This window comes from Canis lupus, chromosome 16 (assembly GCF_048164855.1).
Source record: "Canis lupus baileyi chromosome 16, mCanLup2.hap1, whole genome shotgun sequence".
Lineage (NCBI taxonomy): Eukaryota > Metazoa > Chordata > Mammalia > Carnivora > Canidae > Canis > Canis lupus.
In genome coordinates this window covers 40,623,367-40,641,869 of record NC_132853.1, presented here as the reverse complement: position 1 = coordinate 40,641,869, position 18,503 = coordinate 40,623,367, and the positions used below count along the sequence as shown (strand labels likewise).

Genomic DNA, 18,503 nt, shown 5'->3' with positions numbered 1-18,503 from the left:
CAAAAGCAAATATGAGAATCCAGCTGTCTTCTATTAAGCTGGATATTAGAGAAATTTCCAAAACTTTTACAGTGTCACTCTCCACTAATTTTTTTGGTTTTGGAAAATAGTTATTTTTCCACAGAAATGTTATTTATGTTAATATATAACTGGTTTAGGGGTAGCCCCGGTGGCACAGCGGTTTAGCACCGCCTGCAGCCCAGGGCGTGATCCTGGAGACCCTGGATCAAGTCCCACATCAGGCTCTCTGCGTGGAGCCTGCTTCTCCCTCTGCCTGTGTCTCTGCCTCTCTCTCTGTGTGTCTCTATGAATAAATAAATAAAGTTTAAAAAAATATATATAACTGGTTTATTATTTTTAATGAATATTTTTTAAATTTCTATTTTAAATTCTAATATAATAAATATTAGTAGATATAACCTTCATAAACAAAAGTTCTTTAAGGTCCTTATTTTTAAAGATATAAAGGAGTCCTGAGACCAAAAAGTTTAAGAACTACTAGTCTAAAGATTTTAATACAAGAACCCCCAGGATAAAAAAAAAAAAAAAAAAGAACCCCCAGGATACTTGTTTAAAACAAAAAGAAGATTCTATGGTTTTGACCCAGAGAGTCTGATTTTAGTAGATCTAGGGTCATTTTAACAAGCAATCAGGTATTCTCAAACAGATGATCCTTGGCTTGAGATATGCTGCTTTAAAGAACCATAAGCTATGAAGTCTTTTTTTCTTTTTTTCTTTTTTTAAAGATATTTATTTATTCATGAGAGACACAGAGAGAAAGAGAGAGAGAGAGTGAGAGAGAGAGGCAGAGACACAGGCAGAGGGAGAAGCAGGCTCCATGCAAGGAGCCCGATGCGGGAGTCGAACCTGGGAATCCGGGATCACACCCTGAGCCAAAGGCAGGCGCTCAAACACTGAGCCACTCAGGCATCCCAATATAAAGTCTTTTTTCGGATTAACAAAGTCATGTCTACAGGGTTCATAAATCGTTGTTGTTCTGGAGATAAAGGTAAATGGTAGGCATATAGTTTACTAAGGAAAAATGCTTTGGAGATCCTTCCTTCCTATTTATTTATCTTTTTAAAGATTTTAAGTAATCTCTACACCCAATGTGGGGTTTGAACTCACAACCCCAAGATCAAGAGTTTTATGCTCAGGTGCCTGGCATACAAGAGCAATATGCTCTTAATCTCAGGGCCCCTAGATATTTCTTTTTATTCTGTTTATTCTTCTTAGCATTTATGGACCTTAATATTAATCAGATGTGGATTATGACTATCAAAAGAATCATGATTTTACCAGATTAATATTCAGCCTTGTTTTATTGACAGATAATAAACGAACATATTAAGACAGTTTTTGACTGCTTTGATTAATTTCAGAGATATCTATTTCAGACATGACATGTCTTTTTAAAATATTACTTATTGAAGATTTTAACTTATTTAATTATTTTAGAGAGTGAGCATAAGCAAGGGGAAGGGCAGAGGGGGAGGGAGAGAGACAAGCAGACTCCAGAGCCCCACATGGGATAGGGCTCAGTCTCACGCCCCTGAGATCATGACCCGAGGCAAAATCAAGAGTTGAACACTTAACTTACTGAGCCACCCTTTCAAACTTGTCTTTATAATAAAGTTAGCTTTCATTTATTACATGTAACATAAGTAAAATTCTTATCTTCCTTTCTTTAAAAAAAATATTTTATTTATTTATTCATGAGAGATACAGAAAGAGAGGCAGAGGGAGAAACAGGCTCCCCACAGGGAATCCAATGTGGGACTCGATCCTGGGACTCTGGGATCACGCCCTGAGCTGAAGGCAGATGCTAAACCACTGAGCCACCCAAGCATCCTTCCTTTCTTCTTATAATTGCTTATATAACCAATTCAAAGAGGAATTTACTTGTCAGAAATCACACAGTATAGGTAAGACTTAAAAAGATAATTTTTAAAAAAGATTTTATTTATTCATGAGAGATACAGAGAGAGAGAGGCAGGGACCTAGGCAGAGGGAGAAGCAGGCTCCATGTAGGGAACCCAATGTGGGACTTGATCCTGGGACCCCAGGATCACGCCATGAGCCGAAGGCAGACACTTAACTGCTGAGCCACCCAGGTGTCCCTGGAAAGGTAAATTGATTCTACTAGCCTGGGAATTTGAAGACTCCAAGTTTGTGTTCTGGCCATACCATTATCATTGTGATCACGTAACATTTCTGTCCTTATCTGTAAAATGGGAACAACAACCTATTGATAGAATTGTTACATACAGTATCTCAGCCCCCTCAGGGTTCTCTTTGGCTGAGTGATTAACTGGAAAACCCAATGTGAGTTCATGCTTCAGGCCGAAGCATGATGTGAGTCTAAGAATTTATTCTTTTTCTAAATCATGTCCACTACCTCACATTGTTGGATTATAATTTCATGAGTAGTTGTGCCTTTTCATAAGTTCTTTTATTTTTTTAAAGATTTATTTATTTATTTATTTATTTATTTAGACAGAGAGAGAGAGAGAGAGAGAGAGAAGCAGAGACACAGGCAGAGGGAGAAGCAGGCTCCGTGCTGAGAGCCTGACTGGGACTCGATCCCGGGACTCCAGGATTGCACCCTGGGCCAAAGGCAGGCGCTAAACCACTGAGCCACCCAGGGATCCCCAAGTTCTTTTATTTTTTTAAAGATTTTATTTATTTATTCATGACAGAGAGAGAGAGAGGCAGAGACACAGGTATAGGGAGAAGCAGGCTCCATGCAGGGAGCCTGATGTGGGACTCTATCCCGAGTCTCCAGGATTACACCCCGGCTCAAGGCAGCGCTAAACCACTGGGCCACTGGGGCTGCCCAATAAATTCTTATTTGGACGCTAATGGATAAGATCAGCTCTTTTCTGAGTGCTTATATTACAAAACTATGATGTACATGAGGTGACTTATTTTTCCAAGTATTCATTTTGAGAAGACTTAATAGAAAAGCTTTTTTTTTTTTTTTAAGATTTTATGTATTTATTCATGAGAGACGCACACAGAGAGAGGCAGAGACACGGGCAGAGGGTGAAGCAGGCTCCATGCAGGGAGGTCGACGCGGGACTTGATCCCGGGTCCCCAGGATCAGGCCCTGGGTGGAAGGCAGCCCCAAACCACTTAGCCACCCGTGCTGCCCTAGAAAAGTTTTTTTTTTTTTTTAATTTTTATTTATTTATGATAGTCACAGAGACAGAGAGAGAGAGGCAGAGACACAGGCAGAGGGAGAAGCAGGCTCCATGCACCGGGAGCCCGACGTGGGATTCGATCCCGAGTCTCCAGGATCGCGCCCTGGGCCAAAGGCAGGCGCCAAACCGCTGCGCCACCCAGGGAACCCGAAAAGGTTTTTTTTAAATGGGGAGATAGCCTAAATAAAATTTAAGCTTTGTAGGTCAGATTTATCTTTAAAAATCCTTTTCATAAAGTTCAACTCATATATCTTAAAAATTAATGGATTATATACATTATATATACATTTTTTTTTTTTTAAAGAGAGAGAGCATGTACACAGGGGTGGAGGGGAGGAGCAGAAGGAGGGAGAGAGAGAATCTTAAGCAGACGCCATGCCCAGTGCAGAGGCCAACTCAGGGCTCAATCTCATGACCCTGAGATCATGACCTAAGCTGAAATCAAGAGATGCATATTAACTGACTGAACCACTCAGGCACCCCTATAGACTATATATATATTTTTAGAGCCATTTTAGGTTCATAGGAAAATTGAGCAGAAAGTATAGAGTTCCCATATACCCTCTCCTGTCTCTCCTCACAGTTTCTCCGATTATTAACATCTTGCTTTGGAATAATACATTTGTTACTATTGATAAGCCAGTATATATATTTTAAATCTCTACACCAGATGTGGGGCTCAAACTCATGACCCTGAGATCAAGAGTCACATGTTCCACTGACTGAGCCAGCCAGGTGTGCCATGAGCCAATATTAATACATTATTATTAACTAAAGCCCCCAGTTAATACTATAGTTCACCTTGTTGTATATTCTATGGATTTTGACAAATGTATGAGGACATATATCCACCATAAAATAGCAAAGAGCCTGATGCAACTCTAGGATCATGACCTGAGCCAAAGGCAGAAGCTTAACAGCTTGACTGACTGAGCCACCCAGGTGTCCCTCCCCCTAAATTTAATTTTCAGATTCTCCTGGGTCTAGATGGGGCTGGCCTGAGGACTATAGTCCAGAGTATGGATTTTTTTTTTAAAGATTTTATTTATTTATTTATGAGAGAGAGAGAGAAAAGGCTCCATGCAGGGAGCCCAACGCAGGACTCCTGGTCTCCAGGATCACACCCCGGGCTGAAGGCGGTGCTAAACCACTGGGCCACTGGGGCGGCCCCAGAGTATGGATTTAAATACTGATCTTTATTTTTAGAGTGATCTCTCTACCCTTACATATAATGTGCTAGATAGAGTGTTGATTCTTCTCTAAGACCTGAAAATTTCTGGGGATCCCTGGGTGGCTCAGTGGTTTAGCACCTGCCTTTGGCCCAGGGTGTGATCCAGGAGTCCCAGGATCAAGTCCCACATCAGGCTCCCTGCATGGGGCCTGCTTCTCCCTCTGCCTGTGTCTCTGTGTCTCTCATGAATAAATAAATAAAATCCTAACATTTCTGACCCTAGGTAGATTGGGATAGTGGAGAAATACTGGAGGTTTCTAAATCTTTTTCAGGAGAAGAATCACTATTTTTGGAGGTCATTTTTTCTAGGGCCCTTTTTAATTGCCTTTTTTTTTTTTTTTTTTGGTATATATCAGATTAAGGGATGAAAGTAAAAAGATACTATTCCAGGGGGTCTTTTCTTCTAAGGAGAAAAGTAACAAGAGCGGTTTGAGTGCTTTTGTGATCTCCTTGGTGGATTTGTCTTGGGGTTCAGAAACATTAACCCAATTTAAGTGGTATTGGATTCAGTTGAACGCCTTTTTTTCTTAAAAAACCCTCTTGGCTTCTGTGGCAACATATTCAGCCTGACTGGTCTTTCCTAGTTTCCTTTCCTGATTCATCCTCTACCTGAACACTAATGTTTGAAGGCCCTTAGGCTTCTAGGGCTTTCTTTTCCTTCCTTTTTCTAGATTCTATCCTCATTACCTGGCTTTAAACATCATTTCCATTCTGGTGATTATCAAGGGTGTGCCTCCAGCCCAGGCTTCTCCAGGCTCCCAATTCCTGTGTCCTGCTGCTTACTTGACATTTATTCTTGGGCAACTTTGTAGTTGTTTCCTGTTTGTCTTATCTAAAATGTAACTCTTAAACTTTCTCACCACAGGCTTGTGCCATTCCCCCCACCCAGTTTTCCCCATCTAAGTAAATGGCATCATCGTCTAACCAAACATCTGGAATAGCCCTCATTCACCTCTGCTTTTCTTCAAATCATCTTCACATACTTTTAGTGCTACCTCTAAAGTGTTCTTAAATTCCTGTTCCTGTCTCATTCTCACTTCTGTTCTAGCTCTGTGGTAGACTAGATACACTGAAAACCCTCTTCTGGAAAACACCAAGAAATGTTGTATAAACTGAGCTTTTAAGAAAGTTGGGGAAATCTTCAGAGCCAAAATCAAATGGCACCTCACCCAAAAGAAAGAGAAGACACCCACTTAGAATGCTGAGAGTGTGGCATTTACCTATCTTTTTGCCAAGGATTTTTAAAAAATAATTTATTTATTAGAGAGAGGGCACGTAAGCCAGGAAAGGAGAAGGAAAGGGAGAGGGAATCTCAAGCAGGTTCCACAGAGTATAGATCAACGCAGAGCTCGACCTCACCACCCCAAGATCATGATTTGATCAAGACTTGGATGCTCGGGATCCCTGGGTGGCGCAGTGGTTTAGCGCCTGCCTTTGGCCCAGGGCGCGATCCTGGAGACCCGGGATCGAATCCCACGTCAGGCTCCCGGTGCATGGAGCCTGCTTCTCCCTCTGCCTGTGTCTCTGCCTCTCTCTCTCTCTCTGTGTGACTATCATAAATAAATAAAAATTAAAAAAAAAAAAAAAAAGACTTGGATGCTCAACTGGCTGAGCTACCCAACTGCCCCTTTACTAAAGGTCTTAAGTTTAAAGGACACTCTAGGCAGGAGTCCAGGCCTTTGGTCTTGGTGAGGAGTTGGAGCCGCCAATTCTCCTAAAGAATTCCTAGGTATAGGCCTGCCCATTTTAACATTTGAATTTGAATTTGCACTATCTTTTTGGTCCTGGAAACTACAAGCTGAGATTTTAACATCAAAAGGTCTGTTTTCCTTTATTTTTTAAAAATTATATTTAAATTCAGTTAATTAACATATCATGTATTATTGGTTTCAGAGGTAGAGGTCAGTGACTCATTAGTCATATAATACCCAGTGCTCATTATATCACATGCCCTCCTTAATGCTCATCACCCAGTTACCCCATATCCCCACGCCCCTCCCCTCCAGCGACCCCCAGTTTGTTTCCTGTGATTAAGAGTCTCTTATGATTTGTCTCCCTCTCTGATTTTGCCTTATTTTTTTCCCCTCTGTTTTCTTTTAGAAGCCAGGACAAATAGTTACTTCCTCCAAGATGACTTCCCTAACTATCTAAAGTTTGCCATCCTGATCTCAGTCACATACTATCCTGTCATCTTTACTGTTCTTATCATAAGCGGTAATTACTTCCTTATTTACTTGTCTGTTTTCCTCCCTGTCTCAAGGAGCCAGAGACCTGTCCTGTTCACCACTCCATAGCTTGCCCTTGGTTCCTGATGGAGTTTTTTTCTTTGCCCTTTTTTTTTTTTAAAGATTTTATTTATTTATTCATGAGAGACACGGGGGAGGGGGGGTGCAGAAACATAGGCAGAGGGAGACGCAGGCTCCATGCAGGGAGCCCGATATGGGACCCGATCCCAGGACTCCAGGATCATGCCCTGGGTCAAAGGCAGGCACCAAACCGCTGAGCCACCCAGGGAGCCCACTTTGCCTTTTTTTTTTTTTTTTAAGATTTTATTTATTTATTTGAGAGAGAGAGAGAGCATGAGCAGGGGGAGGGGCAGAGGGAGGGGCAGACTAGCTACCAAGTAGGGAGCCTGTTGTGGGACCCCAGGATCGTGACCTGAGCCCAAGGCAGAAGTTTCACCGACTGAGCGACCCAGGCACCTCATATGTTTTTCTTTTCTGGATGAACAGATGGATGAGTGAGTCAAGTAAGGAGGTTCCTTCTGAGACAAGATAAAATGATGTGACCTAAATTTTCTATTGGTATTAGCCATTTCACTTAGAAAACACAATTAGGGATCCCTGGGTGGCGCAGCGGTTTAGCGCCTGCCTTTGGCCCAGGGCGCGATCCTGGAGATCCGGGATCGAATCCCACGTCAGGCTCCCGGTGCATGGAGCCTGCTTCTCCCTCTGCCTGTGTCTCTGCCTCTCTCTCTCTCACTGTGTGCCTATCATGAATAAATAAAAATTAAAAAAAAAAAAAAAAAAAAAAAAGAAAACACAATTATAGGGATCCCTGGGTAGTGCAGCGGTTTGGCGCCTGCCTTTGGCCCAGGGCGCGATCCTGGAGACCCGGGATCGAATCCCACGTCGGGCTCCCGGTGCATGGAGCCTGCTTCTCCCTCTGCCTGTGCCTCTGCCTCTCTCTCTCTCTCTGTGTGACTATCATAAATAAATAAAATTAAAAAAAAAAAAAAAAAAGAAAACACAATTATAATTTTTATCCAAATAATGCATATAAACAATTTAGAAATTTAAGAATACTGAAAAACTTATATTGAAAACAACAGTCCTCTGTCTCACCCCTCCTTACTTCGAAGCATTGCTTCCCAGACTGCTACTTTTTGGCCACTGAGTTTTTTCTCTGGTCTTGACTTCCATGCTTCTCAGTAATATGTGCACACTGCTATTTTTGACCTCTTAGGATTGTAGAGACCATATAACTTCATGTTATCATTGGTGAGGATGTATTTCTTTCACCACCAGTTCCTTCCCATCCTTCACAATAGAGTAGTCATAAGTTTTAAGCCACTTTAGCTAAATACCAATCATGTATTTTATTTCAACAAAAGATTGTTCACTGGTAAGCCAAGAAGGGTACTATGGTTATGTTTCCTTTTATATACAAATACTTGTTTTTTTCCTGGAGTTAATACTTTTATTTTTAAAAACTTGTTTAGTTTTCTTATACCTATTGCCAACTTCCCCCAAGTATCCAGCAGGTTTCTCAAATGCCTGGCAGTTTCCTTCCAATGCTTAAAACACATTGGCAATCTAATGTTTATCTTCTCGACAGTCATCCCTACCCCCACTCCCTGTCCTGCTGCAGTCAAGGTCTCCTGTGTTGAATTTCCTCTTTCCCCCGATCTCATGTCTTCCTCTTTCTGGCTTTACTACATATGTTGAAGCACATATATCAGTAACATGTTATCAAGAAAAGGTGCATGGAAACTCAATTTTTTTGAATAGCTGAGTATCCGAATTATCTTTATTCTTTCTTCACACTTGAATGATCATTTGGGCATCGAATCATTTTTCATCATTTTGAAGGCATTTTGGCTCAATTATTGGCTTTAAATCCTTCAGTATTTGTATTGAAAGTCCAATGCTGGGACACCTAGGTGGCTCAGTGGGTTAAGTGTCCAACTCTTGATTTTGGCTCAGGTCATGCATGATCTCAGGGTCATGAGATGGAGCCCCGCATCGAGCTCCATGCTCAGTGTGGAGTCTGCTAGGGATTCTCTTCTTCTTCCCCTGCCTTCCACCTCACCCCCGATAAATAAGTAAATAAAATCTTTAAAAAAAAATCCAATGCCTTTCTGATTTCTGATCCTCTCCAAGAGACCTAATTCTTTTCTCTGGAAGCTTGTATAACTGTTAAAATTTCACAGGATGTGCCTTAGGATGAGTCAGTTTTCATTTATTGGATTGGGTAGATGGACCCCTTTCAGTCTGGAAAAGGAAGTTCTTATTCTTTAATAATTCCCACCTACTCTTTTTCCTTTCTCTTTTTCTGGAAATCTTCTTGGTCAGAAATTGGATCTTCTGGACATCAGAGTCTGCTTTCCTCTCTGCTTCTATTTTCCATCCTTTTTGTTCTGGAGTATATCCTAAAAGGCTTCCTTGACTCTTTTTTTTTTTAATTTTTATTTATTATTTATGATAGTCACACAGAGAGAGAGAGAGAGAGGCAGAGACACAGGCAGAGGGAGAAGCAGGCTCCATGCACCGGGAGCCCGACGTGGGATTCGATCCTGGGTCTCCAGGATCGCGCCCTGGGCCAAAGGCAGGCGCCAAACCGCTGCGCCACCCAGGGATCCCCTCCTTGACTCTTTTTTTAAAATATTTTATCTATTTATTCATAGAGACACAGAGAGAGAGAGAGAGAGAGAGAGAGAGAGAGAGGCAGAGGGAGAAGCAGGCTCCATGCAGGGAGCCTGACATGGGACTTGATCCCTGGTCTCCAGGATCACACCCCAGGCTGTAGGCAGCTCTAAACCGCTGCGCCACAAGGGCTGCCCTCTACTTAACTTTAAATTCTGGCTGCCATTTTCAATTTCAAGAGCGCTTTTTTACTTGTCATCTTCATCTTCATCTTCGTTTTTGTCCTAATCCTGTCTAATGCACGTAACTTGTTTCTCCGAGGATACTATTTATAGTTTTATGATATTTTTCTTTTCTTTTGTTTTGTTTTTTTAAGTAGGCTCCATGCCCAGCTTGGAGCCCAATCCTGGGCTTAAACTCATGACCCTGAGATCAAGACCTGAGCTGAGATCAAAAGTCAGTCTCTTGGGACTCTTGGGTGGTGTCTGCCTTTGGCTCAGGTTGTAATCCTGGGATGGGTCCTAGGACCGAGTTCTGCATCAGGCTCCCTGTAGGGAGCCTGCTTCTCCCTCTGCCTATGTCTCTGCCTCTCTGTATGTGTCTTTCATGAATAAATAAATACAATCTTAAAAAAAAAAAAGTCGATTTCTTAACTGACTGAGCCAATCAGACGCCCCTAGTATTGTGAATTTTTTTTTTTTTTTTTTTTTAGTTTTTTGAAATTTTTATATGCTCCTAGTATTCTCTGATTCCAGGGTTCCTTTTCTAGTCTTTAGTCTCTCTAGTCTAGTCTCTCTTCCCTTCTCTCTCCCCTTCTCTCCCTGTCTCCCCCTCTCTCCCTTTCTCTCCCCTTCTCTCTCCCTGTCTCCACCTCTCTCCCTTTTCTCTCTCCTTCTCTCTCCCTCTCTCTCTCCCCTTCTCTTTCCCCTTCTCTTTCCCCTTCTCTCTCCCTTACTCTTCCCTTCCCTCTCCCCCTTTTTTCCCCTCTATGTTGGAGGTTTTCTTCCAAAGTGTAGTAATCCTTAGGAGCACCTGGCTGGCTTAGTTAGTAGAGCATGTGAGTCTTGATATGGGGGTTGTGAATTCAAGCCCCACATTGAGCTTAGAGCTTGCTTTAAAAAAAGAAAAGTGTAGTAGTTCTTATTTCTCAGTTCAAGTTGGTCTTTTGTGCTTGTTGGGCTTCACTGTGGGGTGTCTGGGGAAAGCCCTGGCTCCTGGGATTCTAGCATCTGATGTATGTAGCTTCTTTTTCTTCTTCTTCTTCTTTTTTTTTTTTTTTTTAAGATTTTATTTATTCATTCATAAGAGACACACAGAGACCTCAGGATCATGCCCCACCCCACCCCCCAAGCCAAAGGCAGCTGCCCAGGCATCCCTGTATGTAGCTTCTTATCTAATCTTTGTTGTTTTAGTTCACTGACTCTTGCTCTCAGCTGTGTTTGGTGTCCCCAAGTCTGTACTTGGCTTTCTCTAGACAATAGGTACTTTGTCTCCTACTAGGTTCAGAAAGAGATAGTTATCTGGGAAATCTCAATCATACAGATTTTTCAACAAGTTCTCTTATTTTCAGCCAAACCTTTCATCCCTGACCTCAACCATTCGTATTCCCTCCAACTTTGAGCTTTTTTGGGGGGGTGAGGGGTGGGGTGGGTGGGGCGGTCATCCAGCATTGTTCTGGCTGGAAATTCCTTCTGCAGGCACTTCCTATTCAGTTTTCTCAGCTGCGCTAGGTCAGTTACCATGTCTCCACTTGCTAGATTCCAGAATTCTATTGACATCTTTTGTCCATTGTCATCTCGTTTCCCATTCTTTGTCATCTGCTTTACTATCACTTTAGTAAGTTTTTTGTGTCATGGTTAACCAGGAGATCTATGTCGTGTTGTCTTGAGCTCTTCTTTGTTTGCATATGCTATTCCCTGTGTTGGGGCTGGCTACTCCTTCCTCTGTAGCATTACTACCAGTCTTGGAGAGCTGCTATACCTTGTAAAGGATCTGCCTTCTCATGTCACACCATCTATTTACATATAGTTATCTCATGACATGTCTGCTTTTCTTTCAAAACTGTATCTTCTTGGACAGGGACCTGACTGCACAACTCCCAGGAGCACCATTTGCCTAGTTATTTTGGAGTTGTGTTCTGGGTGGGGGTGCCCCTCTGAAGTTGTGAATTCCTCCTACTCTGGCAGGGACTGTAAGTTCTCTGGTTCAGGGTCCCTCACAGCTTGGTAAAACACCTGGTAAAGAGGCACTTAGGTGGTTAGTGAACCAATGTCACCCCTACATGTAACCTTCTAAATATCACAGGTGAACCAGAAAAGCTGTGAGATGAGGATGTTATAGATACCAGGGTGACCCTAGGTAATAATATTATGTTGTATATTTGAAAGTTGCTAAAAGAGAAGATCTCAAAAGTTCTCAACACACACAACACATTTGTGAGTCTGTGAGGTAATAGACATTAGCTCAGCTTGTGATCATTTAATGATATATACATATATCAAACCATTATGTTGTATACCTAAAAATAATACAGTATTATATGTCAATTATATTCCAGTAACACTGAGAAATGAGGAAAGAAAACTTGAGAAATGATGTATTTGGTTCTTGTGCATTTTTATCTAGCTAGGTCGTAATTATGTGACCTCCTCTTTTTTTAGTCCCAACAACAAAATACTTCTTTGAGAGAATAACAACTATGACCCTGTTTTTCTGCCTGGAAATATTATTTTCTCTCTGCAGTTACATGTCTTTTCCCCCTCTAACCACATTTTTCCAGTTACAAAGTTTATGGCTCTATGTACGCCTTGCCTCTTAAGTCATAGTGTGGTGGAAAGAGCCATAAACTAAGTCAAGAGGCTGCCTGGTTGGATATTATTCCTGATGCTCAAGTCAGTGGTCTTTTTCCACATCTGTGAAGTGAGGAGGTTGGAAGGGTGCCTTGGTGGCTCAGTCAGTGGAGAGTCTGCCTTCAGCTTAGGCCCTGATCCCAGGGTCCTGGGATGGAGCCCCGTGTCAGGCATTTTATATATTTTAAGAAATCTTAAGCAACAACGATCACAAACATGTTTTTTGTTATTGAGTGAGAGCCCAAGTCTTGAGAGTAAAGCATTGAAAAGCAAGCAATTGATTTACTGTGTTAAGTTTATTATTGGCAGCCTTGGTGGCACAGCGGTTTAGTGCCGCCTGCAGCCCAGGGTGTGATCCTGAGACCCAGGATCAAGTCCCACGTCAGGCTCCCTGCATGGAGCCTGCTTCTCCCTCTGCCTGTGTCTCTGCCTCTCTCTGTGTGTCTCTCATGAATAAATAAATAATAAAACCTTAAAAAAAAAAAAAAAGAAGAAGCTTATTATTGACTCTAGGTTGGATCTTAGACTTTTTACTTTGGGAGTATCTCAAAATAAACTTACTCATCCAAGTGGTTTTGTTTTTTGAAATGCCTCATTTCAGTGTCTTCTGTCAGTATTAAGTTAGGGTATAATTTCTTAGATTCCCAAATACTACCAACGTCATGAAATATGTTTTTTTAGATGATGACTGGGTAATAAAGTCTCACTATTGCAAATTAAGGAGAAATGACTATATCAGTTTAGCTTTATATCTAATTTTTTAAGGTTTTGTTTTAAAATTTATTTCCTTAAGTCATTTCTCTCTCTCTCTCTTTCTCTCTCTCTCTCTTTTAAAGGGTTTATTTATTTACTCATGAGAGACAGAGAGAGAGAGAGAGGCAGAGACACAGGCAGAGGGAGAAGCAGGCTCCATGCAGGGAGCCTGATGTGGGACTCGATCCCAGATCTCCAGGATCACACCCTGGACTGAGGGCGGCGCTAAACTGCTGAGCCACCCGGGCTGCCCTCTCTCTCTTTTTTTAAAAAAAGATTTTATTTATTCATGAGAGACACACAGAGAGAAGTAGAGACATAGGCAGAGGGAGAAGCAGGCTCCATGCAGGGAGCCCAATCTGGGACTGGATCCCTGGACTGAGATCACACCCTGATTCAAAGGCAGACACTCAACTGCTGAGCCAGCCAGGTGTCCCTATTTCCTTAAGTAATCTCTAAGACCTACGTGGGTCTCGAATTCACAATCCTTTTTTTTCCCCCAAAGATTTATTTATTCATGAGAGACACAGAGACAGAGAGAGGCAGAGACACAGGCAGAGGGAGAAGCAGGCTCCATGCAGGGAGCCCAATGTGGGAGTCGATCCTGGGACTCCAGGATCACACCCTGGGCCAAAGGCAGGCACTAAACCGCTAAGCCACCCAGGGATCCCTCGAACTCACAATCCTGAGATTGAGTCACATGCTCCAAATGAGCCTACTAGGAGCCCCTAGCTTTATATTAAAAATTTTTTTTCTTGGGTTGCCTGAGTGGTTCAGTAGTTGAGTGTCTGCTTCGGCTCAGGTCATGATCCAGGAGGTATGGGATAGAGTCCAGCATCAGGCTTCCAGCATGGAGCCTGCTTCTCCCTCTGCTTGTGTCTCTGCCTCTCTCTCTCTCTGTCTCTCATGAATAAATAAATAAAATCTTTTTAGAAAAAAAAAACATATTTTTTTCTTTTGAAGCTTATATATTTTTAAAGATTTTATTTAATTATTTGCAAGAGACAGAGACCGTAGATTGGGGGGAGGGGCAGAGAGAGGGAGAAGCAGACTCCTTGCTGAACAGAAAGCCCTATACTGTTCAATCCAGGGACTCCAGGATCATGAGCTGAGCCAAAGGCAGATGCTTAACTGACTGAGCCACCCAGGTGCCCCAAGGCTTACATTTTTTATTTATTCATTTATTTTTAAAGATTCTATTTATCCATTCATAAGAGACAGAGAGAGAGAGAGGCACAGACACAGGCAGAGGGAGAAGCAGGCTCCATGCAGGGAGCCTGACATGCCACCTGATCCCTGTCTCCAGGATCACTCTGGGCCAAAGGTGGCGCTAAACTGCTGAACCACCGGGGCTGCCCATACATTTAAATAGAAATTCTTCTATTGGGAAATTTTATTTATTTGCTCATCACTTAGAGTAAATCTGCATGAATTATTGCAACTATTAGCAGATGCTGAAGGAAGACCAGTATGCCCTTCTGTGGAGTTAATTAGCTTTTTAAGATATTTCAGGCTTCTTTGCTAAAAAGAATGTTACAGATTTTTTACTATTTTAAAATTTTTATTATTATTATTTTTAATAATTGCTCCATGAGCATTTTTTAAAAAGATTTTATTTATTTGAGAGAGAGAGCATGAGCAGGAGAGTATGGGGTAACAGGCAAAGGAAGAAGGAGTAGTAGACTCCCTACTGAGCAGCTGAGCAGGGAGCCCTCTACCAGGGCTTCCTCCTAGGATCCTGGGATCATGTCCTGAGCCAAAGACAGACGCTTAACCGACTATGCCACCCAGGCTCCCCTTTTATTTTATTTATTTATTTTTTTAAGATTTTAATTTATTTATTCATGAGACACACACACACACACACAGAGGCAGAGACAGAGGCAGAGGGAGAAGCAGGCTCCATGCAGGGAGCCCGACATGGCACTCGATCCCAGGTCTCCAGGATCACGCCCTGGACTGAAGGCACCGCTAAACTGCCCAGCCACCAGAGCTGCCCTCCCCTTTTATTTTTATAAAAGATTTATTTATTTATTTGAGGGACAATGCCAGTGGGGTTGGGGAGGGACAGAGGGAGAGGTAGAGAATCTCAAGCAGACCCCGTGCTGAGCACGGAGCCCTTGTGGGGCTTGATCCCACAACCCTACATCATGACCTGAGCTGAAACTGAGAGCCAGGTACTAACTCACTGAGCCACCAGGTGTCCGTGTTACAGATAGGTTTTTTTTAAAAAAACCTTTATTTTCATTCATTTAGTCAACAAATATTTGAGCATCCTCTAGGCACTGGGGAAATAGCAGTGAATATAAGAAGGTCTTTGCTCTTCTGCAGCATACACCTGTAGCAGATGGTGGTGAAAGGAGTTAAAAAAGAAATACATGGTGTATTGAAGGGTACTGAGTACTGTTAAATATTCAGCAGGGATAGATGTGCTGTCTTCTATGGAGTGATGTGAAGGGATGTTTGTGTGGAGGTCTGAAAAAAGTCAGAGTGTGAGCCATGCGATAGTCTAGGGAAGAGCTTTCTGGGGAGGCATGGTGTGTTCCAGAAGCAAAAAAGGGGACCAGCATGAGCAAAGGGGAAAGCAGGGGGAAAGGAGGTCAGAGAGGCCTCCAGAAGCAAAATGGGTTATCTGGGAGGCTAAAGTAGGAGTTTGCACTTTTTCCTGATTGGGTTTCGAACAAAAGAATGGAATGATGGGACTTCTGTTTTGAAAGGATCTGTAATGTGGAGATTAGACTGTGGAGGGACAAGAGTGAGGGCACCAAGACCAGTTAGGAACTTAGCACATTGATGGCAGCAGGGTAGAGGTGGGCTAGGTAAGAGGTGGCAATGGCTCAGGTTAAGATTGTAGCAGCAGTGGAGATGGTGAGAGGTGCTCTCATTCTAGATACATTTTGAAGGTAGAGCCAACAGGATTTGTTAATGGATTGGATGTTGGAGGGAAGAGGTGGAGAAGAGAGATTGGAGCCAAGGCTTATTTTAAAAATTTTTAGCCTGAGCCTGTGCAGAAATGGAGTTGCCATTTGCTTAAATGGGGAAGTTGGCCAGGAGAGGTCTTTAATGATGGGGTTGGTGTGGGGTACATAAAATTTGATCTCTTTGTTAGTCATCCAAGTGGAGATGCTGAATAGGCAGTCAGGTAGAAGATTGTGGAGCTCATGAGAGAGGATAAGTCAAGGGATGTAAATTTGGGGATTGTCAGTGTGTAGATGTCATTTTGAAGAAGTAGAATTGGATGACTAACTTAGAAAATGAGTGCGTAGAGGAAAGAAGAGGTTTACTATTCAAACCAGTTTTAACAGTGGCGACTCTTGATCTCAGGGCTGTGAGTTTGAGCCCCCATGCTGTGTGGGGCAGCAGGGTAGAGGTGTGTTATTTATTAAATAAATAAAGCTTAAAAAATAAAATAGTTTTAACAAAGCCTTTTCCTTTAAAACTGCAAATTCTTTTCTCATGGAAGTTAGACTCTCTATAAAGAATGATATTCTATCACTGTTTAGTAAAATAGTGTTTTTCTGCCACCAATGCAATAAGCCCCTTCAAACTGGGCACCCAAGTGGCTCAGTGGGTTAAGCGTCTGCCTTTCAACTCTAGTCATGATCCCAGGGTCCTGGGACCCACCCCCATGTTGGGCTCCCTGGCTCATCGGGGAGCCTGCTTCTCTCTTTCCTCTCTGCTCATGTGCGCTCTCTCTCTAGAAAATAATAAATAAATAAATAAACAAACCCCTCAAATTCAGTGGCACAAAGCTGTGGGCAGATAATCCAGAAAGACACAGCAGGAGTGGCTGCCTTTGCTGCACAGTTTTGGGAAGACTTGAACATCTGGGGCAGCCATCATCTAGAGGCTGCTTCACTCACATATTTGCTGCTGGGCTGGGATGATCTCAGCTGTGACTGCAGACCAAGTGCCTCCATATGGCATCTCCTGCCTTGGGCTTCTCACAGGCTGTTGGCTGAGTTTTGAGAATGAGCCTTTCAGGAAAATCAGGCAGAAGCCTTGGAAGTTGCATGTCGACACTTCTGACTTACTGTTGGTTGGAGTAGGCATGGTCTTAGCCAGATTCAAGGGGAGGAGACAAGGACCCCATGTCTCAACCAGAGGAGGATTAAAGAAATTGGGGTCATGCTCTATGACCACCACAAATGCCCTTTGAGTTTGAGGCTCTGCCCCCAAACCACAGCTACTTTGAAGGAAGGAGTTCCAACACAGGATCCATGGATACTTGTCATCAACCCCAGTTGTGCATTGCTCGAGGGTAAGTGACCAGGATTACCCTAATATCCCTTTTAGGGAGAGTGATCTGAATAAACCTGGGAAAAGGTTCTTCCTTCACTCTAATAAGTGGTGAGCTATATTATGGGTCGGTGATACTTAGATTCAGAAATTTAACTTCCCTTTCCCTGGTTTATTCCAGTTTCCTGTCTTTGAAGAATATTAATAATTCACATAACATTCCAGATCAGTGGCTGCTTTTTTGACTTGTATTTGGGTTTGTCCAAAGATACAATACCTACAGGCTTCTACCAGCAACTTGCCCTCTTTCTCCTTTCAGTTGCCCTCAAACCTGAAGATTTTGACATGATGTTTGCTTACCCAATCCACAGTTGTTTCTTTTTTCTTTTTTTTTTTTTAATTTTTTTATTTATTTATGATAGTCACAGAGAGAGAGAGAGAGGCAGAGACACAGGCAGAGGGAGAAGCAGGCTCCATGCACCGGGAGCCCGACGTGGGATTCGATCCCGGGTCTCCAGGATTGCGCCCTGGGCCAAAGGCAGGCGCCAAACCGCTGCGCCACCCAGGGATCCCCCACAGTTGTTTCTTAAGGGCTGTATTCCTTCCGTTTTAAAAAGTTGGCAGCCTGGGGTACCTAGGTATCTCAGTCAGTTAAGCATCTTCTTTCCACTCAGGTCATGGTTTCAGGGTCCTGGGATCGAGCCCACGTCAGGCTCCCTGCTCAGCAGGAGAGTCTGCTTCTCACTCTGTCTTTGCACTCTCTCTCTCTCTCTCTCTCTCTTAAATAAATAAATAAATAAATAAATAAATAAATAAATAAATAAATAAAATCTTTAAAAAAAAAATTGGCAGCCTGCCTCAGATTCTTTTGAGGGTGAGTCCCTCTGCATTTGTAGCTTGTTGGAAGGATACTTCTCCCCAGAAAAAATTCTAGATAACCGATCATCCAGGGGAGAGCCAATCTTGTCTCCTTGGATGTAGTTGTCATATTTGTGTCCTGCTTTTCAGTACGGTGCCATTAGTAGACGTTTTTGCAATAGGAGGTGGTATTTATGTCTGTGTACAAATGTGAGTGAAGGAAACTAAAGGGAATGTTCATTTGGCATCATCTTACATCCAGTTGGAAGCTCTAACTCAGAATGATACATGAGGGTTGCCAGCTGAGAACTCCTCCCATGGAGAAGGAATCAAAGCAACAGGAGAATTTTTGACAGGACACATGTTTAAGTACTGTGGATATTCAGAGTTAAAGCAGTGACTATACCAGAGATGGGGTTAAGGAAAGCCTTTTTTTTTTTTAAGATTTTTTAATTTATTTATTTATGAGAGAGAGAGAGAGAGAGGCTGAGACACAGGCAAAGGG

The 18,503-nt window shown here is 42.5% G+C and overlaps 1 protein-coding gene across 9 annotated transcripts in view; it reads left to right on the top strand.

Annotated features, from left to right (window-relative positions):
- The window catches only part of STAT3 (signal transducer and activator of transcription 3), a 75,072-nt gene that overhangs the window by 11,071 nt on the left and 45,498 nt on the right, over window positions 1-18,503 (top strand). For 4 of the 9 annotated variants that reach the window (XM_072780609.1, XM_072780610.1, XM_072780608.1 and 1 more), the window contains exon 1: window positions 6,540-6,648. The exons of the other annotated variants lie outside the window; for them this stretch is intronic. The gene's annotated coding sequence lies outside the window, so the exon portion shown is untranslated. Of the gene's footprint in view, window positions 1-6,539; window positions 6,649-18,503 lie in introns of those variants that run through there. 9 annotated transcript variants of the gene reach the window in all.